Here is a 9296-nt window from a genome sequence, read left to right as displayed (position 1 = left end):
TGGGGATGTATTTCCACAGCGGGGACTAGGAGACCAGTCAGAGAGATCGTTGATGACAACCTTCTCCAGAACGCTCAAGAACTCAGACTGGGGCGAAGGATCACCTTCCAACAGGACAATGACCCTAAGCACACAGCCAAGACAACGCAGGAGTGGCTTCGGAACAAGTCTCTGAATGTCCTTGAGTGGCCCAGCCAGAGCCCGAACTTGAACCCGATCCAACATCTCTGGAGAGACCTGAAAATAGCTGTGCAGCGACACTCCCCATCCAACCTGACAGAGCTTGAGAGGATCTTACATTTACATTTACATTTAAGTCATTTAGCAGACGCTCTTATCCAGAGCGACTTAATCTTCAGAGATGAATGGGAGAAACTCCCAAAATACAGGTGTGCCAAGCTTATAGCGTCATACCCAAGAACACTCAAGGCTGTAATCGCTGCCAAAGGTGCTTTAAAACCTTTCTGGACTACCCATCCCGGATCCGGGATCATTGTCATCAGAAACGCTGACTAGCATAGCCTGGCCTAGCGCCACAGGGATATAATATAATATAATTTCATAAAATCACAAGTCCAATACAGCAAATGAAAGATAAACATCTTGTAAAGGCGTTCCTCCTCCTCTTCATCCGAAGAGGAGGAGCAGGGATTGAACCAAACTGCAGCGTTGTATTTAGACATAAAGAATTTATTTAAGTGTAGACGAAAAACACGAACTTCACTTGAATACTTACAAAACAACAAAACGAATGTAGACAAACCTGAACATACGAACTTACATATAACACGAAGAACGCACAAACAGGAAAAATGACTACATAAAACGATGAACGAACGAAACAGTCCCGTATGGTGCAAACAAACACAGACACGGAAGACAACCACCCACGATAAACAATGTGACAACACCTACCTTAATATGATTCTCAATCAGAGGAGATGAAAACCACCTGCCTCTAATTGAGAACCATATTAGGTACCCATTAACCAACATAGAAACAGAAAACATAGACTGCCCACCCAAACTCACGTCCTGACCAACTAACACATACAAAAACTAACAGAAAACAGGTCAGGAACGTGACACATCTTGTGAATCCAGCCTACATGTTCGATTTTTAAAATGTTTTACAGCGAAAACACAACATATATTTATGCTCACCACAACATCCAAAAACACACCGCCATTTTTTCACAGAAAAGATAGCTTTCACAAAACCCACAAAATAGAGATAAAATTAATCACTAACCTTTGAACAACTTCATCAGATGACAGTCATATGACATCATGTTATACAATACATTTATGTTTTGTTCGATTATGTGCATATTTATAGCCACATTGGCGCGTTGTTCAGAAATGGCTCGAAAATAGCGAAAGTAATTACAGATAGCCACGTGAAATACTCATCATAAACTTTGATGAAAGATACATGTTTAACATATAATTAAAGATACACTGGTTCTTAATGCAACCGCTGTGTTAGATTTAAAAAATAACTTTAGTAAAAAGCACAGCATGCAATAATCTGAGACAGCACTCAGCCATTCTCCGCCATGTTGGAGTCAACAGAAATACGAAATTACATCATAAATATTCCCTTACCTTTGATGATCTTCATCAGAATGTATCCTAGTTCCACAATAAATTGTTGTTTTGTTCGATAATGTCAATTATTTATGTCCAAGTAGATACTTTTGCTAGCGCGTTTAGTACACATATCCAAACGCTCGTGCAAGTCCCGCATAACGTCGGACGAAAACTTCAAAATGTTATATTACAGGTCCAATAAACTGGTCAAACTAAGTAGAGAATCAATCTTCAGGATGTTGTTATCATATATATCCAATAACGTTCCAACCGGAGCATTCCTTCGTGTCTGTAGAAGTAATGGAACGCATGGCGATATCATGTGGAATGCACGTGACCAGGAACTGGCAATCTGCCAGACCACTGACTCATTCCCCTCTCATCCGGCCCCACAACACAGTATAAGCTTCATTCAACGTTCTACAGACTGTTGACATCTAGTGGAAGGCGTAGGAAGTGCAAACAGATCCATATCTTACTGGGATTTGAACAGGCGATGAGTTGAATATCGACCAGCCTCAGAGTTTCCATTTCCTGTTTGGAAGTTTGCCTGCCATATGAGTTCTGTTATACTCACAGACATAATTCAAACAGTTTTAGAAACTTCAGAGTGTTTTCTATCCAATAGTAATAATAATATGCATATATTAGCATCTGGGACAGAGTAGGAGGCAGTTCAATTTGGGCACGCTATTCATCCAAAGTGAAAATGCTGCCCCCTATCCCTAAAAAGTTAATCTAACTGCAGTGTCCAATTTACACTAGCTATTACAGTGAAAAATTACCATGCTATTGTTTGAGGAGAGTGCACAACAACAAAACACTTTTATAATAGCAGCTGGTTTGATACATTCACATCTGAAGGTAAATAATGTCATTCAGTAATCTTGCTCTGATTTGTCATCCTGAGGGTCCCAGAGACAAAATGTAGCATAGTTTTGTTTGATAAAATCCATTTTTATATTCAAATGCAGGAACTGGGTTCTACAGTTTGAACGCCTGCTGTCTCTGACATTTCTGCAGTACCTGAATAATAAATAAATAAATAAATAAAATAATAAGCACACAAACAGGATGTTTAAGAAAAATATATATACATGTGTGAATCACTAGCTTACTAACATTTACAAATGTGGGAGTAATGATTCATAAATGTGACTTGTTTCAGGAACTAGGAGTATGTCATGCATTACTACTTAACAGGAGAGACATTTGAACGTAAACATTAATGTTTTATCAAAATGCCTTCTGGAATATGTGAACTTTCACGTGCCTTGGTTACAAACTTGCATGCCATCTGTAAATACAAATAAAATTATTATAATATTAGCCTAGTTGGTTTAGCATCAGAAAAAGACAGGAACCTTCCTGCTAGCCATGATTAGCTTAAATAATGGATGGGCTTGTCATGCCGAGAGATGAGTTCGGATTGATCTGCCATGTAGCATGGTTCTGTCTATAACATGAGCTGCTCAGTATGTGTAGGTAATCCTTTCTAATGCAGCTTTTTTGAAAGATATCACTAAGTGTTGCTAATGCACCCTACATTCTGGAGGACCGAGATTTGGAATCAATGGAATGCCGGGTGGAGCAGAGTATGATAGCTATGGAGATGGAGAAAATGCTGGCATTTGATTGTAAATACTGCAGAGGGAGTCAAAAAGAAAACACCGAAGAATGTCATGCCTGCTCCCACTCTCCCTCTCTGGCGCTCGAGAGCACTAGAAAGCCCTTCATTACGCACACCTGTCAAATGTTCTCACTACCTGCTTCTCGTCTACCAGCGTCAATCCTTACAGAATGCTGACACCACTAAAAGAAGCATCAGGGAGTTTGGGATTTTGTTTTGGTTGGTGACGTCGGGTCCGGGTGCCATCGCCGATGGAACCCGGGGGTGCCTCAGCTAGCTCGTCGGGCTTCCACGCCTTAGCTGGCTCGAGTAGTCTTCTTATCTCGATATGCTCGGCAGGCGCCCACCCCACGTCATGCTTCAGCCGGCCCATCAGGCTCCCACGCCTCAGCGGGATCATCAGGCTCCCACGCCTCAGCAGGATCGTCATTTCATGCCTCAGCCGGATCGTTAGGCTCTCACGCCTCAGCCGGCTCGCCAGGATCCCACGCCTCTGCCGGCTCGTCGGGCTTCTAAGCCTCAGCCAGTTTGTCCAGCCTCAGCCGGCCTGTCAGGCTCACCCAGGTGGGACGCCAGGTGGTGCCCCTAGAGAGGGGGTACTGTCATGCCTGCTCACGCTCTCCCTCTCTGGCGCTCGAGGGCGTGCTGTGTGCTCCTCCGTGTGCTCCTCCGTTTGTTCCCTTTGTCAGCATTGATGTCATTATTTTTACGCTGTTCAGATGCTGTTCCTGTTCTGTTTCATGTCCGTTGTTCATTAACCTTTCACGAGCCTCTACCCCGGGTCCGGGATCACCCCCCACCCCCCCCACACACTGATTAGCATAGCTAGCATAGCTTCACAAGTAGATAGTAGCATCTAAATATCATTAAATCACAAGTCCAAGACACCAGATGAAAGATACAGATCTTGTGAATAAAGCCACCATTTCAGATTTTTAAAATGTTTTACAGGGAAGACAAAATATGTAAATCTATTAGCTAAACACGTTAGCAAAATACACCACTTTTCTAACTCCATCAGTTTCTTACTACTTCAGGTGCTATCACCAATTCGGCTAATCTAAGATATTGATAGCCACAAACCAAGAAAAAAACTCATCAGATGACAGTCTGATAACATATTTATGGTATAGGATAGGTGTTGTTAGAAAAAAGTGCATATTTCAGGTAGAAATCACAGTTTACAATTGCACCGACCATCACAAATCGACTAGAATTACTAGATAGAGCAACGTGTATGACCAATTTACTCATCATAAAACATTTCATAAAAATAGACAAAGCATAGCAATGGAAAGACCCAGATCTTGTGATTCCAGACAATATTTCAGATTTTCTAAGCGTTTTACAGCGAAAACACAATAAATCGATAAGTTAGCATACCACATGTGAAAACGTTACCAGAGCATCGATTCCAGCCAAAGAGCGCTATAACGTAATCACCGCCAAAATATATTAATTTTTTCACTAACCTTCTCAGAATTCTTCCGATGACACTCCTGTAACATCATTTTACAACATACATATACAGTTTGTTCGAAAAGGTGCATATTTAGCCATACAAAACCGTGGTTATACAATGGAAATAGTCACAACTCAAGCCTCAAAATGAGGAACGTCAGCTTTCAGAGTGATCTAGTTTAATCGAAAGCTAATCATATACTTGACTAAAAAATACAGGGTTGACAGGAATCGAAAGACAAATTAGTTCTTAATGCAACCGCTGATTTACATTTTTAAAATTATCCTTACTTTTCAATACAGGGTTCGCCAAGTGAAGCTATACCAAACAAAATGGCGAAATATGCGTTTAAAATATTTCGACAGAACAACGATTTATCATATTAAATATTGCTTACTTTGAGCTGTTCTTGCATCAGATTCTTGGGCAATGTATCCTTTCTATGTTATAAACGTCTTTTGGTCGATAGATGTCCTCTGTCCTTGGAAATATCCACTAACGATCGAACGGGACCACAAAACGTGTCCAAAGTTTCAGAGTGCACAACAAAGAAATTCCTCAAAATCGCACTAAACGGATATAAATTGCTATAAAACGGTTCAAATTAACTACATTATGATGTTTTTAACAACTATAACGACTGAAAACATGACCGGAGAAATATTGCTGGTTAGACAACGATTTGGAATGAGGCAAGTCCGATGTCCTTCACGCTTCAGGCGCGCGACGAGAAAGGGAGGTCCCTATACATTTTGTGGTTTTATAATGGCTGTGATTGTGCAATCGATTCCATTCAAAACGTGATGACGTACAGACACCCAGAGGAAGACGTAGGCAGTGTCGGTTTCTTCATAGCATTCACTGTCGCCTTAAAAACAGACTCCAGATCAGGGGTAACAATTTCTGAAATCTGACCCCTGTCATGAAAAGTGCTGTAGATATTGTTCTGTACCACTCAGAGACAAAATTCCAACTTCTATAGAAACTAGAAGGTGTTTTCTATCCAATAATAACAATAATATGCATATTGTACGATCAAGAATTTAGCACGAGGCAGTTTAATTTGGAGACCCAAATATGCTAATGCGGAACAGCACCCCCTATAGTTCCAAGAAGTTAAATGTCCTCCCTGTTCCCGCTTCTCGTCTACCAGCGTCAATCCTTACAAAGAAGGCTGCTGTATAAAACACCTGTCTCTGGATAACATCTTGAACTAAGGTTAACCATGGCATCCGTGATAGAGAGTGAGAAGCATTCATCCTTGTATATGGGTAAGAGAGTCTAGGTAGCTTCATTTTCATATAAAATAAGTTTTTCATTTGGTCAGAAAGTCGTTTTCATTTCAAGTTAAAGCGTACTGTTAGCTAGCTAGCTAACGTTAGCTGGCTGGCTTGCTAACGTGACGTGTATGATCTGTGTAGTAATATTATTATTTTCTCAGAGCCATTTGCATTGCTAGTTATAGCCTAATATTAGCTTGCTAGCTAACTTTGAACCTAAATTGGTTAGCTAACAGCAGATGCATGCAGGGTAGTAACGTTATGAGTTGGGATTATGGTTCAGCTAGCTAGCTAGCTGGTTTAGCTAGCTAGCCTCATGTCTAAACAAAAGAATCCACTATGCAAGTAACAATTTCACTGTACCGTTTACACCTTCTGTATCCTGTGCATGTGACAAATAAACTTCGATTTTATTTGATATAGTGTTTTTTTTTTTTTACCAGAGATGGCAATGTGAATAACAACATGACCTGCACTAAAGTCAAATTAGGATATAACATTTGGCCAACGAGACAGTGTCCAAATTCTAAAATTCTCTGGTATAATGCCCAGCTTTTATCTCATCACACTCACAACTGCAAATCATTTTTTGGTAATTAGCTCGCCATTCATTTGTAAATATTGATCTTGTTGTGAATTTATTTTCCTGTTATATCGAATACAAATGAGCTAAAGTTAAGATGTTGTCAGCTATATCATATGGTCTTGTTTTTTTACTGGCTAGCCAGCTAACTTAACCTTTAATAGCTAGGTAACAAGCTAGAAGTGAACCAAAACATTGTTTAGAAAGTTTTAGTTGCCTGGTTTGCTAGATTGACATATACTACATTTATTTTTAAACTGATCGGTTTATTGGACAACCAGGCAACCTGTCGTTTTTGTGTTTATACTTTTTCATAACGACAATGACAAGTTTGATGTCGGACGACAATTGAATGTTCATGATGTCACTGCTACAACTGTCTATAGACAAGTGATAGACGTATTATAAACCAGCCTTTAGTCTTGAAACCTTTGGTTGTTTAGTACACTACACAGTGGAGGCTGTAGAGGGGAGGACGGCTCATAATAATGGCTGGAATGGAGTGACTTGAATGGTATCAAACACATGGAAATGTTGAGTTTGATACCAGTCCATTTATTCCGCTCAACCACAAGACAGCCATCCCCAATTAAGGTTCTACCAAACTCCTGTGACATGACCGTACTCACTCTGTATAGCACATGGCTTCACATGTGAATCCTTAAAGAGATGGGCGGGGCTAAGACTTAAGAGGGTGTGAACAACGCTGAATGTTCAAAGACTAAGATGAGCTCTCCAGTAGGTGTACCAAAACATTCAAGGGCCATTTTCTCAAAAGTGGGGTAACAAGTTTATCAACTTTCAAGGCATAACTACTTTCCCATTGTTCCTCAACTGTAGTGTATGATATACCATTTTCTAGCTTTGAGTCTCTACTTTTAGTAGCAGACAGCTCAGCTGTTGCTGTTACTGTAGAGTCAAGTGTTGTGGAGAGAGAGAGAGAGAGAGAGAGAGGGGTACTGCACTGCCACTGTATTGATATTTTAGCTCTATATGATATATGTAATTATAATTAAAGACATCTCAGAGGTGAGTGGAGTGGAAGGAAGGTAGAAAACAGAGAGACCTAGATGCACTGCCAGTTCCTTAATATGCTGTGCATTCGGGAAAGTATTCAGACCCCTTCACTCAATATTTATTGGAAAGGAGCATCAACCTCATCCCCTTGCACATTCACCACCCTGTGAAGTTTATTATCATGTGGAAATGTTGTGCTGTGTTGTAGTGGGGGGACCACACAATTTATCATCGCGTGTCGCCAAGTTTATTTCAGCCCAGCTGTGACTTTTTTTTATAGCGTCAGGTAGTTAACCCACATGAAATGGTTGGGAACGTGGTTAGTGTTGTGTAAATTAACCTATGAGCCCCCAGACCCAAATGAATGGAAGATGTAGGGCTCAAACAAGGATTGGGTGTTGATTCATGTAAATGGCTATAAAGTATACCAAATACATTTTCTGTGATGGCATTCTCAGTGTGCCTCCATGCTTTGCACAAGTCCTCATATTCCAAAATCAAATGATTTCTCTAACAGGTTGGGACCAACATGGTTGAGTACCTGCACCATGTGGAGGTGACCAGACCCTACCCATGTGTGTTGGCTCTTGGGGACTGCTCACATGAGTTTACAGTCATTAGTGAACAGGCATTGGAGCAAGGTACACTGCTTGGGGCACTGGATGTGTGCTTCAAGTCCTATTATGTGTTTGATATCAACTTTCCCACTGTGCCCCAGCATTGGAATTGCTACAGACCATGGTGTATCAGCTGCCCGGAACAGAATCCCCTGCAGTTAGACTGTTGCGAGCATGTCTTTTTCCACTGAACAATAGTGGATAAGTATCTGCTCTTGTATGTAGTGTGAGAAGTGACAAGGAGGAAGCACATGTGTTCCTGTGAATTAATAGACCAATGGATAGATGAGCCATGAGTGTCTCATTCCAATGATAATATGCTCTTAAGGCACTATTTCTATCTCTGTTAAATTGTTTGCATCTGTGCCTTCTTTTTGCCTACAGTACAGTAATGTGGCTCGTTTGCCTTTAGTTCAACTACCGAGGCGCGTTCTGGTACACTTTCCTTCTATCACAACAAATTATATTAAAGATAATGGTTACATTTTGGGGGTTTGTGAAAAGCACTTTATGAATGAAATGCAGTTACTCATTACTTAAGTAATGAGTCATTAGTCCATGTCCTTAGTAGATTGACCTTCAAATGTAATATTTGACACTATGTAACAATGTTTTAACTCGACCCAAATGCAGACCATTATGATGTGTGTGCTGTCACCTAAGATAGCTGCAGTGTGTCAGTGAATGTGAATATCTATTGATTAGCTCTGGCACTGCATGATAGACAGATCTGTGTTAAGACCATTTAAGACAGACAGTGTCACACGCATGCATGCTTTGTTATTCTCAGACTGCAATCTGAGTGTGCACATCAAGTTCAGTTGAGGCGTTTTTCTGATGTTTAGTTCATTAAATAATATAAAACATTTTAATGATAAATCCTATCTTGTGAAATCTTATGTTGTGAAATAAAACATATTTAGACAATATGGCTTTGTTTCAATGTGCTATTTTAACTAGTTATATATTATTGTACATTGTGGACAATTATCTGACGTGCTGTGATGTATGTTCTGAAATGCAGGCAATACAAATGAACTATTTGAAATTCCACATTGTATCTTCATTGTGTGTATAGGAAGAGGAGGGGTGGGACAGTAGAGAAGTCAAAAAT

The sequence above is a fragment of the Salvelinus alpinus genome, chromosome 1, assembly GCF_045679555.1.
Source record: "Salvelinus alpinus chromosome 1, SLU_Salpinus.1, whole genome shotgun sequence".
NCBI lineage: Eukaryota > Metazoa > Chordata > Actinopteri > Salmoniformes > Salmonidae > Salvelinus > Salvelinus alpinus.
Note: the sequence above shows the minus strand (reverse complement) of the source record.